Genomic DNA, 21,823 nt, shown 5'->3' with positions numbered 1-21,823 from the left:
ATTGATAATAACCTCAAATTTGATCATCATATTAACCAAACCATTAAAAATATTACAAAAAAACTGAACAGTCTATATAAAAATAAACCCTTCCTAACACAAACTGCTAGGATAACAATTGCTCAGATTCACCTCTCAACACTATTCTATTCCTCGCCAATACTGACCAACCTACCTAAAACCGAAATTGACAATCTCAACACTTGCTATAATCAAATTACAAAATTTGCAACAGGTGCACCCTATCATGCCCACCACTCCCTATCCCTAATGCAACTTGACTGGCTTGAATTTCCTAATCTACTGAATTATTATCAACTATCCTTTGCCCATGACCTGTTATTATTCCCAGACAAAACCCCATCACTGGCTAATCTGCTAGTACCCCAAGCTAATACCAGACAACTTTGCTCTAGCAACAAAAGACTAATTAAGATTACAAAAACCAACAACACAGCAGGTGACTCCCTCTTCCCCAACTATATTGGCAAAATCTGGAACTCCCTGCCCACGTCTATTACCTCAGCTGTCTCAAAGGACATATTTTAAAAACTCTTGAAGGAACACCTCAGGCACTCATGGATCTACACAATGCTCACCACCTGGCTAAATCCCCATCCCACCCCTCACCTTACACTCTATACCCCTACATCAGCTACTCAAACACCTCTTTTTCCTACCTCCCATACATATCCCAACATCCTTTCAACCTTCCCTATTACACCCCTACTACTTATTCCCACTATCTAATATCCAGTTACAATTTCTTCCCCTCTACCTACCAACTCCTTCACTATTCTGTTCTACTCTACCTCACTAGTATGGAATAACTAAATCTTAAACTGAATACTTGAGTGTATCCTATCCCAAACTGTTAAACTTGAATCTTACTTTCCCTTAAACTGATCTATGTCAACCGTCATACCTGATATGTTAACTTGAACTAAGCATGAATAATACCTGTATGTTAACTTGCACTAAGCATGAATAATACCTGTATGTTAACTTGAACTAAGCATGAATAATACCTGTATGTTAACTTGCACTAAGCATGAAAAATACCTGTATGTTAACTTGCACTAAGCATGAATAATACCTGCATGTTAACTTGCACTAAGCATGAATAATACCTGTATGTTAACTTGCACTAAGCACGAATAATACCTGTATGTTAACTTGCACTAAGCATGAATAATACCTGTATGTTAACTTGCACTAAGCATGAATAATACCTGTATGTTAACTTGCACTAAGCATGAATAATACCTGTATGTTAACTTGCACTAAGCATGAATAATACCTGTATGTTAACTTGCACTAAGCACGAATAATATGTTACTTAGCTATGTTAAGTCTGTTACTCTATGAATGTGAACGCCTCTGTATTGCTTGTAATTTTTAGCTGAATTTTACAGTGGAGCTTTTCTACCCGGGCGTCTGCTGAAAATGGACAAGCATCCAGTCGGATTTTCCTGGTCACCAAATCTAAAATAAATAAAATAATAAATAGAAAGGACTTCATTAGCAAATAATCTGCATGTCTCTGAATTGCTCTGGAATTCCCCAAGGACTAAAATGCCCTTTTCTGCTGCCCTGTTTGCAATTACCTGTAGCAGCTGATGCACTCTGTTAGCACAGGCACCCATCACATTCGTTTGCTCATCACATACATGCTTTCAAGCACATTCGCATGCACACCTTCTGAAAAACACACACACACACACACACACACACACACACACACACACACACACACACACACACACACAAAACGGCATTACTCTTACATGTCCCTAAGAAAAAAGAACATTCCTGCTGTTGCTTCTTATTTTTCCCCATCCCTTCATAAATCATTAATGATTACAGCCAGCCAATTATGCCATTTATTAGAGTTTCAATATTGTTATTCAGAAAATGCTTCATGAAGCAAGACCTGTTGCTCTTTTAACTCTTTAAGTAGATTAGAGTAATAATTAGAAACACTCTGTATTATTATCCACTGTTCCTCCCTGGCTTTCTCCAGAAACAGAGCACACACCATAACAGTCAGTCAATATGACAGACATTAGAATTCCATAATTCTTTTTGTTACGTTTCTTCCACCAAAACCTGTGTTTTACTAACTTTTAAGTGCATTAGGGGATGGTGCAAGACTGTCCCTGGTCTTTTGGGCTGTATAACCTGTTGCTCTAGTAAGTCCTGAAGTGCCCTAGGGGTATATTTAATGGTCTCTGATGTCAAGTGCCCTCTAGTATTATAGGACCTGCTAATTAGTCAGAGAGATTAAGTATGGCAACCCCCCCCTCACATACACATACATTACACCACACACACACACCCCTCACATACACATACATTACACCACACACACACACACACACACACACACACACACACACACACACACACACACACACACACACACACACATACACATACACAAAATAAGTCATTTTACATTGTACACACTCCTACAACTGAGAGCACACACACACAAACACACCTACCCTATCTATCCCCATTTACACACACACATACACACACATACACACACACACACACACACACACACACACACACACACACACACACACACACACACACACACACACACACACACACAACTACCATATCTTTCCCCTAACTAACTCCCCATTTAGAGCACATACACATACACTCATACACTCCTACACTCTTACCTTGCACCATTCATACCTCCACATACACTCATGCACATAGGCACAAAAATACATACCCCTACACTACCTATCCGCTAAACACACAGCACTTACCTCTAACATGATCTCTCTGACTGAGTGTAATGGGTGGATGCAACCTTTTTGCCAAGTTATATACTGTGGCTAGTGGTAAGGATTTACATAGCGAATCAGTTCTATGAATCGCTTAGCTGCACAAAGCACTTACTGCAGGCATATTTGGGGGTTAGCATATGGCTAATTATCATATGCTGCTCTCCTGGAATGTATCAGTAGCATTTACGTAAGGTCAAAGAGACAAGCCACCATGGTGCTGCACCTGTTTGACGTAAAACACTGTGGTAAGGCTGTCATTGAATCAGAAACTTCTACTGCCAGTGGTAAAAAGGGCTTACCACTGCTGACAACATTTCTGAATCCCAGCAACAGCAACATTACTTTTTTATTTGAAGAGGCCATCAAATATATTTTCAATTGCTCCATGAATCTGTATTAGTTTAGAGGAAAATTATTTTGGATTTATTCAAAATGACCCAAAAAGTATTAATCTCATACATTTTGTAGTTACTAATGTCCCATTCAAACCTTCCAGCACAGACAGTCTGTTTATATGAGAAATGTCCTGAAAAAATATATGTGACCTTTCAATGTAAGATCTTACAGTATTATTGATTTTTAGAAGAAACAATCATTTGTAGAAAAGTATATATTAAACTCTAGAAATTCACAAATGGATTTTAATACTATTAAAATGGTTTACAGAATCTTCCAACATAGAAACCCAGTGGAACAGGTACTATGAGATTAAGACTCATGATGTATTATATTATACTGATAACATAGAGATGAATTTTGGATTAAAGCTAACTCAATGTTACATAATCAATTAAACAGATAAGCTCCCAGTCTCCCATTACTATTAAGCTGTTGGTGTGGTAGATCTAGATTTTTAGCAAAAATGTTTTAAGAGTATCAACTACTAAAGCTTAACATTGTGCTAACTGGTGTTGGAGTCCCACAGCTTCCATTTTCAAACTGCATCTCTAGCATCCAGGTCACATCTGAAACAAAATATGTCTACGCAGTGAGCTAATCTGGATAAGGAACAAAAAACAACAAAAAAAGAAAATTATAAAAGCTGAAACTCAAAGACGTGTTGTTATACAGTTCTGAGGTGGTAAGCAAAGTAATTGGCCATGACTAACTTTTTTTCTTTTATCTCGTCTTCCTGCCCAGCTACACTAAACAGAGGTAAAGAGTAAAGCACCTGAAGATTGGTATAAACTTGTATTTTCAGTTTTATGTTCATGCCTTAAAGGAGGCTTGTAGAGAAGTTCAGATCTGCATACATATTGTTTTTCTATACTCCTGATTATTGACACTGCTTAACATTGTATTGCTAATTAATGCCTTATAAGAATCCTAAAAACATTGCTGTTTAATGCTAATTTATAATAAAAATTGTTTAATGTGTTGGAAGTTTTCTCCCCGGGTTTCTGCTGAAAAAGGGCTCTTCAGCTCAGTCGGTCAATCCCGGTTAACAAATGTAAAATAAATAAATAAATTTTAAAAAAAATACACACATATATATATATATATATATATATATATATATATATATATATATATATCTACTTCAGTAGTTCAAACATTTACAAGTTCAAACCACATATGGCCGAGACCATGTGTTCGAACTCGTAAATGTTCGAATACTTTACTTAAATATACCAACTCCGAGATCGCACTACATTGTGGAAATGGGAAATCTTCCCTTTCCGCTCTGTACGGAGATCTTCAATCAGTCCAATCGAACTTTTACAAGTTCGAACACATGGTCTTGGCCATATGTGGTTTTAACTTGTAAACGATCGAGTGAAGGGGACCCATATGTACATATATATATATATATATATATATATATATATATATATATATATATAAACTTTTTAACAGCCTTCAACAGCCTTTTTAACAGCCTGATTTTAATTAGATATTTGCATTCATGATTCTATAGTCTCTGCAGTTTCTCTCCACCAATATCCAAAGATAACATAGGCAGGAGGAGATGAGGAAGTGGAAGCCACATTTGTTTTGGGTGGATGGATGTTGAAAGGCTGATTTAATGTTTGCAAACAAAGGTGGTATTTAATTTTCTTTCTTTCATTTTTTTCTGTTTCTTTATAATGCCATGAAGCCAGTGAGTGTCTGTTTTGCCACTCAGTGGCTGTTTGTTTAAATTTCTTTAAATGCTGCTACTACCAGCAGTCAGATATTACATGCAAGCATGGCTTCTGGTGTTAATCTTGCCCCAAAGTATATTTTAGAGGAGGCTCGCTTTGCCATTCTGGTCTTATTTCACTATCTACATATTTCTAAATAACAGATGAGTTAAGCAGCATGTTAAGAACCCCCTTCCCCAGCGCTACAACAAAAAGAGATGTACTGATGACCGATAGAATTATAGTCCACTTACAAATGTTATGTCGTCAGAGTAGATACTTAGTAGGTCAGCAAGCAGGCAGACAGGCGATCCTCCAGAATATGATCATTAAAAAGGAAGCTATTTATACAGACCAAAATTTTGTGAAATGTATCATTGCAACATCAAAATGTTAAACATTAACTTTCCTTATCTAAGTCAATAAAGATGTGAATGTAACCCCATTACATTAAATATATTGACTTTCTTCCCGTAAGTAAATGAACAAAAACAACAAACATGTTTGCTCCTAATTCTTCATGTTTCATATCACCCAGACATGATATTTGCCATTCTGTCGTTAAGCATCATTTTAGTATTAGCAAACTAAAACAGACAGAGATGCACTCTCACAAGGTGCAAGCACTTTAATGAACTTAAAATAAATGCTTTTGTCTTGTATGCAAGACTTCATTAGATAAAACAAATAATTCAACTCATTGCTTTTATACTGATCCATTATACAACTGCAATTAAAATTTAAAGACACGGGAGTCCTAAATAGATTGCTATGTTCTGGTACACATATATAAACTTGTTAGAAATATTTAAAAATATTTAAAAACAGCATACATATGCAATATGTTAAATATATTGCAAAAACTGTATATTAAAGCAGTTAAAGTGCGTATATAATATTTAATATTTTATACTTCAAATGCTTTAGCTATAAGCACTGGCTTTATTGTTATGTATTCATTCAAACCAGGGAAAACATTAGATCTAAGCCTCAGTTGCCATTTCAATTCCCTGTTGAGTAGTGTATTCTTAGGATCTCCCCCCAGGGTTAAACTTAACAACATCTATAATCCCAAATTGGGCAACGTCTGTAGCTGGTACCACCATTCATAGCTGACGGGCAAAAAAGGCCCCCACCAAGAAATTATTGCTCTAACATACAGCAGGAGATGGGGCATAAACATCTCAAGAACCAGGATTTTAATGTAACAACAAATAATATCCAAAACAAAGAACATGAGTTATGATTATTTTTTCAGCCCTGTACTCAACTGGCAGTATGCAGTACCATGCTGTCTGGGACACAGAGATGGAGAGTGAAACCATTAGAGTGCTGTAATTTGCAGAGGGTATAACCATCCAACAATTGAAGCACAGGGTATACAAACATTTGTCAGATATGAGGAAGGGTGATATAAACAATGCCCTTGCCAAACATCAATCTGAATGCCCTGGACATGATTTTTCCTTTATGGTGTTACAACATGTTTTTAAAAATGTGAGAGGTGGTGACTGTAACAACTATTTGGAGCAGATGGAGTTGAAATGGATTCTTAGGATGCAAGCTTATAAGCATCCAGGGGTGAATAGTTCGGTTAATATCAAACCCATTTTGAGTGGGCAGAGGCTTAAGGCACATAAGAAGTTGCATTGACTGTATGAGGAAATGATGTCATTGTTTTCTGGTGCAATTTTCTCTTGTTTTGATAGGTCAAGTGTTAGTTTAAAAATGTTCATGTTTTTTTGGTCTCTTATAGGATCTGAAGAAGCTGTATGCAAAAGCGCTTGTCCTTTTTTATCTGACTTTTTCATGGAATTTGTTTGCTGCTATTCTTATCATCATTTTTATTAAAGCCATGTCTTCAGTTGTGGTTGTCCGGTTGGTATATGTTTTTTCTGAAGTTTGGTTTTCACCTGGACATTCTGTACGTACTGGTTATTTTTCTTGTTTTCTTGTTTGTAATTTGCAGAGTCACAAACATATAATACAGTTTGATATTTCCTCAGTGGCACTTAAGATAGACATTACATATAGTGACAAACATACAAATCAATTTTGCCACAGAAAGCCATAACAAAGACTCAGAAACTTATTAAAGTTATTTTTTATCTTGATCATAACCTGTTTATTGCTATACAATATGCACCTGGTGAAAGATTTGTTGGACTGATACAAGTGCTGGAGCCTTCCACTCATACCTCTCAACCTCTTAGCACAATAAATCTAGACAATGCTGAAAATAATGGGGACAAAAGGCCCAAAATCAGGGACAGATTTTAAACATTGCTCTTATAAACTTAGAAAGTTGCTAGAATAATTGGTTTTGCATTAGCATGTATTTTCTGAAGGATATTAAGTCTACAATCAAAATGTCAGACATTATTTAGTAACTTCAGTCATCACTTATTTGTGATGTTACCCAAAAATCAGGACAGTGATCCCCTTGCCTGTAACCTGCCTGCATTAGCAAAGGCACTTCCAGCCTTCCACTCAAAATCCTCTGAAGGAACCCCAGCTGCTTCAGACAATTTCCTTTTCATTTATATTTGCTGACATTTCTACAACAACACTGATCTCATGGACTTCGCGGTGGTGGTGCTGCGGTAGCTTTGTCGCCTCACAGTAAGACACTGTCAGGTTCGATTCTCAGCTAGAACGTCTTCGACGTGGAGACATGCGTGAATGGGTGTACCTTCGTTGAAGGTTGTGCGTCAGGGCTGGTAACTCAGCACATAAAAATCAGTACCAATCATTAGCGGACCAGAGTTCCGCTGTGGCGACCCCTAACTGGGAAAAGCCAAAAGACACAACAACAACTGATCTCATGGACTTAGCAACAATTTGTTTTCTCTGCCTTTTGAGAGACACACTTATTCCAGTGAATTGAAAATGGGATTGAATCACAACTTTTATTTGCACAGAATAATGTAACTGAGAACAGTCATCTCCCTTTACTAGAAGTAAAAGTCAAATGTATGTAGCAGCAATCTCATTAAAATTTACAAAAGTACCAGGCACGTACCTACTGTTCTCATGTCTGTCTTTAAATTCACTTAACTGTCTGAGCAACTGGTTTGGTTGAATGAGGGCTGGATCATCTATTTTTTTTCTTTCTTTGAAACAAAAACTAAAACGGTGAAAGCATGTGTTTAATACCTAGTTTTCTGTACCTACACTAGTTTGTGTTTGCTCATTAATCATTCCTAAAATCGGCAGCAAAAGAAAGAGAGAAATGGCTTAGATTTTCCCACTCAGTACTCAAAGCATCCCAATCTAAAGGATGCCTACTGTTTTAGGGAGGTTCTGAGGCTCTTAACTTATGTAAAAAATAAGGACAAGTTCACATTCGTTTTTCCTGGGCTGAAAGGAGGTGAGGAGCAGCTAGGCCCTGGCACAACAAGCCATAGAGTTCCCCTTCAATTGTAGTTCAGTTTTTTATGTAAATAAATAAATTGATTAATTGCTTCATGGTTTTGCTCCCCCTACAAGGTGGAACCCCTGGTAGCTGTCCCTTTTGCCCTACAATTCTTACAACTCTGATAAGACACTGTGCAAAGTTTTCACATGGAATGAATTCATTCATTCAGTCATTCATTCATTCATTCTCCAATGACAAGTTTAATCCACATCAGACTTGTAGAACTGACAGATTTTATCCTGATGCTCTTTAATGCCAACCCATTTTAGAAAATTAAACTTTCATGCACTCTTACACAGCATGCACGTTAGTTCTAGTTCACCTACACCACACCCACAGCAAATAAAAGAAGTACTGAAATTTACATGTCAAAAGCAGGAAATATCCAGTGATGTAACTCACTTGTTCATTGTAATACAAGCTTTATCTTGCCGATCAGGGTTTGATTCCACCAGCCTCTATTTGCTTACAAGACTTGATTTTCACTTCAAGGGTAATTTTTTCCTTATTTATTGGCCAAATACATTATTGATTTTACTTGCCAGGTGAGAGGACCTGCAATGAAAATTGCAGATGAATAAAACATATCTTAAGCTCTTAATGGAATCACTGGATGACATAAGGAATATGCATATTCTTTGGAAATCCTTAAATCTAATAGAAACAGAATGACAAAATCATGACTGAGTTCTTGCAGCTAACAAGTGTAATAGTCTGATATGGGCAAAACTACATGGAAGCCCTATTTCTGACTTTTTGAGAGGGAGGAATTTTAAGTTACTACATGCTATAGTTTGTGAAAGGAAAATTAAAATGCTGAGTTTGCAAGTTTTTTGTTCATGAGTCCTAACCCAAGTGTCGGGTCAATTAAATTTACTGATAACTGATCAACATCCATCTATGAGTAAATACATCAGTGAACCAGGTCTACAAGTGGCAACAGACTCTTTTAGCTTAATCAGAATTATAATACAAAGCATCCCTTATCAATTAACTATAGGAGCTACTTTATATGGTGTAGTCTACTCTTCAGAAAATGACCAGCTGTCTTATTCACTAGCAATGTGCTCCAATGATATAAATTACTGTGATTCATAAAACATCACAGTTGTTATGCATGTTGGGCAATTATTATAATATGATAATGAGGAAATGGTGCTGAACAATCTCCTATTGGTGGGACCTCACCAGCATAAGAATGGGGGTAAAGGAGAGGGTAGTAAGTGTTAACAGGTTTGCCTGCACTGCAGGGGTCTCCATTGTTAGCAAGAATTTTCCTGTGATGCAGTCTTGGTCTTGGGATGGTGGTTATGCACATGCAGGAGTTTGTGAAAAGAAAATTAAAGTGTTAAGTTTGCTTGCTTTTTCTACTGGAACTTCTTCACTCATTCTTTTATTTTTGTTTATTCATTTCTAAAATATTTGTCCTTGTGAGAGTTGCAATGGCAATAAGCTAAGCCAGGTACATCAGGCTTTCCCTGGCATATCAAATCTCCTACTCATCTGCAGGATCTGCAGACATTCCTAGCCATGCTGAGAAATAGCTAATCATTCCCTCATGTCTTGAGTCTGTTGCTGGGTCTCTTTATCAGTGGAACGTATCCAGCACACCTTCCACAGGAAATCCATATGAAGCATCCTCTAAAGGAGTCCAAACCTCCTCAACTGTTTCCTCTCAATAAGGAAGAACACATATTGCACAGTGAAATCTTCCCTAATTGCCAAGATAATCGCACTGTCATAGATATAGACTGCTATAGGCAGTGAATCAAGCTACCCTGCAAAGTAACCTCATTTCTGTCTCAATCATGATTTTAACCCTTTGGTCATTTCCTAAAGTTCATAATTATAGTTGAATGTTATGAACTGTGGACGTTTCCCTATGACTCAATCCCCATCTCAGTATCACAGTCTGGTATAGCATTTTCAGTTCTGCTGGGACTGCTTCCATCCATTGGACACTCTCTCAATCCCTTACCTTCATTCGTGAAGAAGACCCCAAGACTCTCACCTGAGCTATTTTCTCCTTCTACTGAAACAACTGCTACTATTGTTTTTTAAACCTTATTTGGTATTAACAAATAATAAAAGATGCTCCTCTGGTACCTCAGCAGTTGAGGAAGTTTGAAAATTATAAACTAATAAGTACAACAATTTACAAGTGCTTTAAATGATCTACTATCACATCAGTTAAACATTTAGATTTTAAAGGTATGTGATCAAATAAATACTCTCCAGTTAATTTCTTGATTCAATCCGTGTGTATACAACACATTAAACTTTAAAATACACATCTATTCTATTGTTTTATGCACACAGAATTACCAAAAACGGGACACTCTGTCCAGCAAAATAAATGCCAGATATTTTACTTCATGAGTCTTTTCAAAACAAGTCTGAGTAGGAGATCAATAATATTATTGTTTTACGAGTCACATGAATGTTCTAAAATGCATACTTTAACCACTCTCTTCATCATTGCTATATCTGTTATCTGCAGAAGCAGAAAATTGATCAGATGTGCAAGTTAAAATAGTTCTTATACTATACTCTTGTCCATTGTCATAGTATTTCGGAGATAGGATTTCGGCAGATCAGGACTATTCCCCAATCACCAGGCAGCAAATAAATAAATAAATAAATAAATAAATCTGCCCCATATTTTAGGAAGTGCAAATTGTTGTATTTAAGGTTTAAATTACAGTATCCAGCAAATGTTAAAAATGTTTTCCCTACTGTAGTCATGTCCTATGTGGAAATGGAAGAAGCTCTGGCTGAGCCAGATAAGTACCAGTATTTTAAGGAAAGCGGGTCACAGGGTGGAAGGCTAGAGGCAACAAAGTCACAAGCAAAAAACAAAAAAATTCTACAGAAAGTGGACCAGGGAAAGCTTGTGCACTCTTCAAGCAACAGATGCAGGACAAGTAAGATGTCAAAGTACGACAATTAAGTCGGAAGGCCTACACTTTTCTCCCAAGGACAAAGAATGGTGAATCCATGAATGCTGGAACACGAAGGTCACACGTTTCCTGTTGTCAACATCTTGATTGAGCAGAGCTACCTATGTCACAAATTGACATAGAGGAAGAAGAAGAGAAATCAAAAGTAAAAATCAGCTTCTCCATCTTCTCTAAGTATGTACAACATCAGAGTAAGTATATTTACAGAAGAGAAGCATGAGGTTTTCACCACATCAGGAGTGCTGGGAAGGTTGCTTCCTTACAAAAAATGAATTTTTATGTTTTGTGACCCCTGAAGTGTTACTGTTTTGAAACTGCAATCTCACAGGGCTTTTCTCCCATTTTCTTCATGGGGATCAGGGTGTAATGTCACCTGTCACTGTATTTTTCAATTCACTGCCACTCTTAACTTCTTCAGTTGTCATGCCTGACAGTCACAGGTCTTCTCTGACACAATCTATCCACGTGTTTGCTGGATGCTCTCGTTCACTCTTTCCTTCCTGTCACTCCCAAATCTTTTTCACCAGATGGTTTTCTGCTTTCCTGCACATGTGCCTGAACCACTGTAATCTGTTCTGTTTCAGTTTCTCAACAATTGGAGCTACTTTTGGGTTTTGCTCTGATGTCCTCATTTCTTCATCTGTCCCACAGTGTGCATCCTACCACCCATCTCATGCACTTCATTTTACCTGTAGCTTCCTTAATAATTGTCTTTACTGCTCAAGGCCATCCACACATTTAGAGGAACAACAGCACAGACAGGGGATAAAGGTAGTAGTGGCTCGATCCATGTTAGTAACAAATACAACTCCAGGTTGGTTAAACAGGATGATGCCCTGGAATTCATGTGTGTTTAAGGTGCCATAGACAAGGTTTCTTGCAATGTCCTGGCCAGCTGCAGGTCACCCTCTATGGCCCAAGAAGCTCACAACTCTTACCTAGACCTACTAGAGGCACTCACCATGCAATCATGGGAGACTTAACTACCCCTCTATAGAATGGAAAACATACACTGCCTCTAACTCACAGGCACAATGTTTCCTGGTCTTTGTCAACATAAACACCCTGGACCATGTAGTGCACACTCAAATCAGAGGATTAAACATATTGCCAACATGGGAGAGTGTTGCAACCCCCCCCCCACGTCCCGATGTCATATTCTCATTGGTGAGGTGAGACCACAAAGCTGTCTCGCTCTAAATAAAAAACAACCCAGAAATCCCAACTAAATCCATAACAACTAGAAACTATTCTAAAGCAATCTAGATCCCTATTAAGCAATTGTTTGTCAAAATTCATGGCTACCTGAAACGTTGAGAATACAGCTACTTAAGCAGAATTATTCACAGAAACTCTGTACAAACATGTAAATGGCTGCACTAGGGCTGACGCCTACCAGAAGAAAGCCCAGGTCTAACACCTAAAACATTCCCCATTGATGGAGTCCTTACCTTAACAGGGTATATAACAAAAGAAGTAAGTCATGGCCAAAATAAGAAAAGGCAACTCTTACAGAGGCATGAGCTCTCTGATTTGACTAAACAAGAAACTAAGAGGTCTAATAAAATACAGTAAGGCCAATTACAATTTCAGGATAGCCCCCCAGGCTAAGGGCAACCACAAGGCCTTCTTCAGGTATGTCAGAAACATTAAAGGTAACACTAAGCAGTGTGCAGAGCTGCTGGCAAATAGCACAACCTTCACTGACCACAGTGGCATAGCGAATCTACTGGCCGATGAGTTTAGCTCTAGTTTCACTCCCCCCCCACACTACCCCCTGTGAAATCCCTTCTACCATATCCCCCCAACTATCAACAGGAAACAGATCCTGGTGGTGCTCTCTAAGGCCAAAAACACTGCTTCAATGGGCTGCAACAATTTCACCAGATGCCTCTTAAATAGCCTAAAACATGACTTAGCAGGACCACTTAAATCTCTCTCTTCAACTGCAGTATCAAAACAGGTTACATACCAGGTGAATGGAGGGCGACAAACGTCATCCCTCATCATAAGGTTGGACCATCAACCAACCCCAGGAACTACAGACTCATCAGTCAGACAATTCTAAAAATGCAAAGCCATAGAATGAATTATTATGGAAATGATCAACAAAGACATTGGCAACCTGCAAATACTGGTTCCATCCCAGTTTGGCTTTGTTAAGGGAAGGTTTTGCCTACTCAGTCTCTTAGACTTCTTCAAGAGGGTCACCAAGACTATGGATGAGGGAAACAATATGCATACCACCTACCTTGACTTTGCCAATCGAGTCAATACAATATCCTACTTAAGTATTGTTGACAAACTCTCAGAGTTAGGCATAAAACCTTACACAACTTGCAGGATTGCTGACTGACTCACAGATAGAACCCAAGAAGGCAGTATCAGTGAGACCTCCTCCAACAGAAGACCGGTTGCCAGCAGAGTTCCCCAAGGATCCATGTTGGGCCTGCTCATGTTTGGCATTCACTTTTTGGAAGTTAAGGTTAATGTCAAAGATCTCCGGCTCAACAAGTTCTCAGATGACTGTAAACTGGGAGCTATCATAGATTTCCCCCAAGACAACAACATCCTACAACAGGATTTACAACAAACAAATGACAGGTACCAAAGCCATGAATTAAAATACAGTGTGAAGAAATGCATCATAGTGCCCTTTGGGAAATCATCCACGCTAGTTAATTATTCCATCAATAAACCACACATAAGAGTTGACCAAATAGTTAGAAATCTGGGAACATAAGTAGACAACAATACAGCCTTTGACCAACATTTATCCAAGACTGTAAGAAAATCATTCCATGTCACCCAACTCATAAGCAAGAGTATGGCATCCAGGTCGAAGGAAGGTATGGTATCCCTCTGTTCAGCCATTATCAAATCCATAATGGAGTACAATGCCCCCTTTGGCATGTATCTAACCAGACACTTGCAATAGCTGGAATGCCCTCAAAGGTTCTTCATCAGGAGATTCCACGGTATGAATGCCCTGTCCTACACAGATCACCTTAATGGCCTATCTCTGTAATCAGTCTCCAACAGGTTACTGAGAGGTGATCTATGCCTGGCGTATAAGGCATTCTCAGATCCAGCTCTGATGGATCTTTTGCATATCCACAAAATAAATAGCACCAGAAACTATATCCAAGGATCTGAACTTTGCCTGTGACAAAAATAGAACATGCTGGGGAGACCAATATGTGTCTCGAAGGATCCCCATGCTATGGAATAAGCTCCTGATCTAAGTGAAGCAGAGTCCATCCCTGACCCTGTTCAAAAGGAGCCTTGATGTTTGCATGAGAAATCACAAATTCACCCCTGGTCTATCACCCATGTCTCTGATGGACAGAGGTTGACAGTAAGTAAATTAATCCCCAATTAACATATCCCTCCCCACATAATCCTCACCTACCTGTTTACTAGTACATCCCACCACATAGGCATCCAAGGAACTCAGGGACAGAACTGGGTTGGGTTGCATGGCTAGAGATTTCAGACCCTGGCAGTCATTAGCCTAGTATAGACCTATGAACCTATGAACAGTAGTACTGGTCATACCACCACTTTGTACACCTTACTGTTCAGCTTTTTTGACATTCTTTGGTCACACAGTACCCCCTGATACTCTCTGCTAGGTGGCTGCAGCTTCTCTGATTCTAGCTTTGACTTTCTTGTTCAGCCTTCCCATCTCCTAAACCCCCCTCCCATATATTTGAAGCTGTTAACCTGTTCCACAATGTCCCCTTCTATGTCAGTTTTCAACATCTTCTGAATTATGCATTTTGCTGCCATGAGAACTGTCTTATTTGTGCTCAGTTTCACCCATCTGCATTCAGTTTTGCATTCTATTCTCTTATCATTTACTGAAGTTCTTGCTCAGAGTCTTCTTGCAATGTCACATCATCTGCATATATGAACTTTGTTGATCTGTTCCAGCCATCCATTCTTTTTGTAGCCCATCACCAGTATGAAGAGCTTTGGGTTCAGAGCTGAACCCTGATTCACACCAGCTCCCACTGAGAACTTATCTGTGAGTCCAAACACTATTTGTACTTGTGTCACTGGGTCCCTGTACATACCCGGTACAAATTCTGTCAGTGATTGTGGGACTTCATACCATCATAGGACAGGGCAACTCATGTTTCTTTTGATCTTGTCATATGCTTTCTCCATCTCTAGCTTCTTCACAAGTAACTGTCTCACTGCAAGCAATAGGTCAATTGTGCTGCAACCTGATCTAAATCTAAACTGCTCAAATCTTATTTTAATTCCACTCTGCATATTCATTTATTAATCACCCTCTCCAGAACTTTCATACAGTGTGACAGGAGTTTGATACTTTTCTACTGCCCACAGTTGTGGATGTCCTTTTTGTTCTTGTACGCTGGTACTAATATGCTTATTCTCCAGTCATCTGGGATACAGCTTTTTCTCCATACTCCCATGAGTGCCCGAACTCACCCATCATCGTGATCATATCTGCCTGGGCCTCATTTGAGACTGCTGCTTTCCCTGAATTCATTTTCCTTAGTGCCTTATTTACTTCTTCTACAATGGGGTCTCCTACTTCTTTCATTATAGGTTGTGTCTGCGATAGTACAGGTGATGTGGAATTTTCATTAATCAGAATCTGCTGTAGGTACTTCTTCCGTCTACCTTTGATGTCTTGTGGACTGGTGAGCAGGTTTTCACTAGTATCTCTTATGAATGGTGTCTGATGTCTGTCTTATTTATTTTTATGTTTTTACCTTGCATCCTGATAGAGTTTCCTTGTGCTGTATACTGAGCCACTTTCCAAAAGATAATAGAGTGCCTTTGATGCCTTGTTCGTTGCTATTGCAACTGATCTGTTAGTCTCTGTGTTAGCCAACCAGTATTTCATCTTAGCAAGGTCTGTTTTTTATCTCCTACATTTCATGCACTCCTTCTTTCATTTGATGACTTCCTGGACTTCTACATTCCACCACCAGCTTTACTTATGCATCTTATTTCCATATCTGGCTTGGCCACATATCCTTTCTATAGTTGTTGCACATGATGTTTTGAGGCTCTGCCATTCTTGTTCAACTCCACCAATTTCCTGTTTTTCTTGAGTTGCTAAAGCCCTGAGTATTTCTTTGAACTCTTGTGCTTTCTTTCCTGTCAGCTTTCAAGTTTTCAGACTAGTTTTTATTGACCTTCGAGCCTCCTCTGACCACCATTTGATTCCTGAGTTCATATTATGATGTGTGGATGTAGAAGAGATGATCTCTTAGATGAAGATTTTTGAAGCGTTCTGGAAAGAATCAAACTTGATATATCATATTAAGAAGTCGTTAGTAATAAGAATGGGGGTACAAAACCAGGTAGGGCTGTTGTGGGTCAAAAGGGGGAAGAAATACTTAGTAGTAAAAGTCTATCTAGTAGTAGGAGAGATAGGGATGAAAAAAGGAGGAGTTACAGCAAACTGTATCAGGAATGCTGGGTAAATAGGCCCGTAGGGTGTGTGCACTGACTGGGAGAACAAAAGTGATAAGAGAGATGGTGCTACCATTAATAATTTACATACTGAAGCATGTTTAGAATAAACAAATGGTAGCATGGCTAGGGGAGGCACTGAAGGTATGTGATAGGTTTGTATGGAGAGGAAGGAGAATAAAGAACTTTATGAAAGAGGAGATGAGCCTGATAAGAAGAAAAGGGGACCAAGACAGAGGATGTACTGAGTGACAGCAACATGTATTTAGGTGTGTAGTGAGACACTTGGATGAAAAAGTATTGAGACGTACAGAACAGATGCAAGAAGAAGGAGAGAGGGCAATGTATGTCCTTCAAGCAGGCAAAGAGGACTATTGTGCTGAGAACATGAGATTGGTTAGTGTATAGGGGAGCTAACAGGAGGATAAATGTGAAAAGGAAGCAATACTGTTGGAGAGGGTATACGAGTGGTAATAGAGCAAAGGTATCTGCAGTACAGAAAAAGAAGAAGGCGGCTAGGGTAGATGTATATGGATTTGGAAGAGGGGAATGCAGTAATAGGCTTCAGTAGGCTCAAGGAGAGATGAATAAAGGAAAATAAACTTTGGCCAGTGACAAAAAGTGAGTAGAAGCAAGGAACATTATGAAGTTTTTAGAGGTCTCAGGGCTGGTGAGAGATCAGCACATGAGGTTATTACATCCAATGTATATGACACCAAGTATATTAGGAAAGGAAGGTTAATGGGAAAACCCAAAGTGTTGAAGATGTGGGGAAAGAAGAAGTACTCAGCATCCATATGTGGTGGAGGTGTAAGGTGGTTACAGAAACAATGACAAGTGATGAAAGTAATAAGGAGCAGGCGATACAACAAAGAGTGTAAGGGAGGATGCATGTCCTGTGAATTTGGAGTTGAATAACAGCAGGCAGCATAGGCAAGAGAGGAACGGCTGGAGGTGTTATTAACATCAGGAAGGCTGAAAAAGGAAATTTGAAAGAGATGGAAAGCAGGGAATATTATTAGTAGTAAGTTAGAGAGAAATGATAAAACAGCTCCATTTTTAGAAAATTTGATGTAGTAAGCAAATTAGACAGTCAGACTTGAGTACATAACAAATTATTACATTATACAATGTCTGTGAGTGGAGACATCTGCCTTGAAGAAGGTTTTTCAGTAATTAACTTTGCTGTTTTATATTTTTTGTAAGACAGCTTGTTCTTAGACATTGACTCTTAGCAAAATAGATTACTTTGTTAATAAACGTCCAATATTCAGGTGTATTACAATCTGGGAATATTTATTTCACTCTGACTTTCATTAATCTAGTCAACCCAAAGGACTCTTTCTGCTGTCAAATAGTGAGATATCTGTTCATAAATAGGCTTCAAAGTTCAATGTTATGATGTTATGTACATATATAAATTCATGTAGAGAGTACTGCCTATGGGTGAGGTTAGGGGAGCAAACATCATCATCTGACACATCCCTCCATAAGAGAGACTTTCATGAAGATTGTTGTATCTTTCGGCTTTTCCTGGTTAGGGGTTGCCACAGCGGAACTGCGGTCCACTAATGATTGGCAGTAGATTTTTATGTACCGAGTTCCCAGCCCTGATGCACAACCTTCAACGAAGGTATGCCCATTCACGCATGTCTCCACACAGAAGACGCATTAGCTGAAAATCGAACAGGACAATATCTTACTGTGAAGGTACACAGTTTAAAGCCCTGAGAGGAAGTAGTGATTTAGGCAGCAAAGACAATTTCCTTTGCACAAGTCTAAAAATCTAAGAATTTAATTTACATTGTGATGAATTCTATCTGCATCTACATTTTCTGTGCAACAATGTACTGCTTTTGTTATGTAATATATATTACCAAGAAAAATAAATGGATTTATTCAAAAGAAATGAAAATTGTTCCAAACTCTAAGCAACATTCTCTGCACAACCTCACAGATCTATTTTAACTTCTGTTTAGTTAGCAGAATGCAAAGTGCAGACAATAAACAAATCTTAGATCATGTATACATTAGTGCAGGTCACAAAACGTCTCTGGACACCCTTATAAACATTTCTATGAAATCTTGTGAGGGCAACACTTACTTTTAGGTTGCACTTATTTCAATAATTATTTTTGTCATTATCTGCTAATTGGTTAAAAGCAGGTTCGGAGAAGTGACTGTTTTCAAGCAGTAACCTGGAAGCTGGGTTATAGGCAAATGATTTGTTTAAAATCGCAGATTTATGTTGTGCAGGTTTTGTGAACCTAACCCAGGACTATTAGATATAGTTTATCTGTATCTCATAGCTGTAACTGTAATACTATCACCTATTTTGAAACTTTCTCACATGAAGATCGTCGCAAGGAAGTTGGCATGCATAAGCTACTTTGCTTTTCAGCCCCATTTCAAATATCAGCTTGCTCAAAGGTGAACATCTGATTAAACATTCTTATTGACCCAAAACCAGGTGCAAAACACTGGTTGAATGCCAAACAGTACACTTAGTGTCCGTAAGACTTTATTTTGGACACGGGTCAAGGGGAGGTCGTGTATTCAGTAATTGTGCAATACTGAACTGCAGTTTACAAGAATAAATGTTGCCTCTTAGCGCTCTGTGAATCACTTTAAAACTGACCAAGAAATCAGGCTTAATTTAATAAAAAAAAAACAAACTATCCAAAAACATGTAGATTTAAAAATCATCCATAATGAAGACTTGATTACTGACTTTTATGTATTTTAAATAATATAGATTTGAAATGAATGCAACATTAAGGTATTCCTGCCTTTTTCCTCCTAGCATCGTTTCTCTCATATGATGGCTGTTCACTTTCCTTTGCATACAGTACAAATATATGAATAGAAAAAAGTTGCATATGCCATGCTCACAACTATTTATCATGCTTTTTGCCTACCTGCTAACCATTAGCCCCTTTTCCCACAGATCTTTAGTCCACTCATTTCCCAGCATGATTTCCTTGGATGTAGAAGCCATACCTTTGTTTATAGATTATGCAACATCGAATGATTTCCTTACCATTGCAGACACATGATGGTAATGCTAGATTACTATGTGTGCCCCTAAGTCCCTGACTACTGGGTAAATGCTAAGGGGTGTTTTGTCAATATGATAGTTAACAGGGATGAATGACTTCCCAAAGGATACCATTATGCATCTCTTAACATTTAGTTTTAGTCCATGGCTCTGATATCAGTTGTTTGTCTGTGTCAGCCCTTCCTGGAGAACATGTGTCAATGTGGGATTCAATGACAGCTCCTAATTTGCAATCATCTGCAAATGTAGTCAGCCAGAGACCTTTGACATTAGCTGCAACTTCAGAGAAGTAAATGTCAAAAAGGAGCAGTCTAAGGACATATCACTGAGGGATTCCACTTGTAATTGGCCTCTTTGTAGATGTGGACTCCCCAATTCTAACTTCCTGGGTGCTGTCTATGAGCCAGTTGGCTATCCACCGGGTGACATAAGGGTTTGTGCCTAACCTCTTGAGTTTGTCAACAATGCCTGAGTGGGGTATTGTGTCAAATGTCTCTCAACTGTCCAGAGTTTTGCAGGATGTCCAGATTTTTACCTTATATTTTTGGTCTATTCCTTATAGAATTTGTGATTTTCTGGCAAATAACTGGGATAATCTAAGCACTGCAGTCACTAAATAATGACATACATTTCAGTTTCTGACTTCATATCTTTCAGAAAATGTAATGTCTGTTACTTGATCAACTTTATAATTTTATAAGAGCAATATTTAAAATCTGTCTCCACTTTCTAAGGCTTTGTCCAGATTTCTTGCACTAAGAGGTTGAGAGCTATGATCAAATGCCTTGGCTACCTTTCAACTGTCCAGATTTTCACAGAATGTCCAGATTTTTTGCCTCATATTTTTGGTATGTTCCTCATAAAATTTGTGGTTTTCTGGCAAATCACTGGGATGATCTGAGGACTGAAGTCACCAAATAATGACATACATTTGAGTTTCAGACTTCAAATCATTCAGAAAATGTATATTTATACAGACCATGTTACTTTAGCAGCTTTCTAAGCTTATAAGAGCAATATTTAAAATCCATCTCTATTTTTGAGCCTGTCCCCCTATTTTGTCAGGCTTTGTCCAGATTTCTTGCACTAAGAGGTAGACAGGTAGTTGGCTATGTCGACATAGACAATGTGAACCATTCCCCCCTTATCCATCACTTTGCTGACCTTCTCAAAGAAGTCCACCAGGTCGATTAGGCATGACCTGCCCTTAACAAAACCAAACTGGTTTGCATCCAGTGTCTGGAGGTTTACTATATCACTATTGATCATTTCCATGATAATTCTTTCCATGGCTTATATAAGACTAGTGAAGCTTATGGTTCTGTAGCTTCCAGGGTCAGTAGATGGCCCACCTTTGTACACAGGGATGCTGCATTCATGAGGCCCAAAGCATGTTTGGTGCCTACAGTTAAATAGCAATTCCAGAGGTCCTGATAGATCATGTTTCATGCTATTTAAAAGGATCTTGGGATATTGTCTTGGTCCACTGATGCAGTGTTCTTGGCCTTAGGGAGTTGTTACACCAGATGCATGTGTGCTACCTGTTCAGATTATATACACACTGCATATATAGGTGTTTGACAACATTAATGGCATGTATATCATTCATAACAGTGTAATTGTGCCATAGATGTATGCCATGCACACAAGGCAGCTAGCAATTATTGACCATACTGTCACATACAGGTATAGCAGTGTCCATCCTAATACCTCCTGCAGACATTACAGTACCTGGACAATGTGTGTAGTTGCCCTGATAGTGTGTGGATGTATTGTAATAGCTGTCAAGTGTGTGTGTGTGTGTGTGTGTGTGTGTGTGTGTGTGTGTGTGTGTGTGTGTGTGTGTGTGTGTGTGTGTGTGTGTGTGTGTGTGTGTGTGTGTGTATAGGCTCATCTGTTATCACTCCACATTACATATGCTATGTCAGAGGCATGGGATTAGTACTAGTGGTATTCTGATATTGTCCATGATTGTGGTTGGCTCTTGTAATGTT

General features: G+C 38.5%; 1 protein-coding gene across 1 annotated transcript in view; it reads right to left on the bottom strand.

Moving 5' to 3' along the window:
* Nucleotides 1-5,295, bottom strand: part of LOC122816611 (lectin-like) — a 166,809-nt gene extending 161,514 nt beyond the window's left edge. Inside the window, exon 1 of the mRNA XM_044089518.1 lies at nt 5,191-5,295. The gene's annotated coding sequence lies outside the window, so the exon portion shown is untranslated. The remainder of the gene's footprint in view (nt 1-5,190) is intronic.
* Nucleotides 5,296-21,823: the final 16,528 nt, after the last annotated feature.

This window comes from Protopterus annectens, chromosome 12.part0 (assembly GCF_019279795.1).
Source record: "Protopterus annectens isolate FY-2018-M chromosome 12.part0, PAN1.0, whole genome shotgun sequence".
NCBI lineage: Eukaryota > Metazoa > Chordata > Ceratodontiformes > Protopteridae > Protopterus > Protopterus annectens.
Note: the sequence above shows the minus strand (reverse complement) of the source record. Positions and strands in the feature narration are given on the sequence as shown.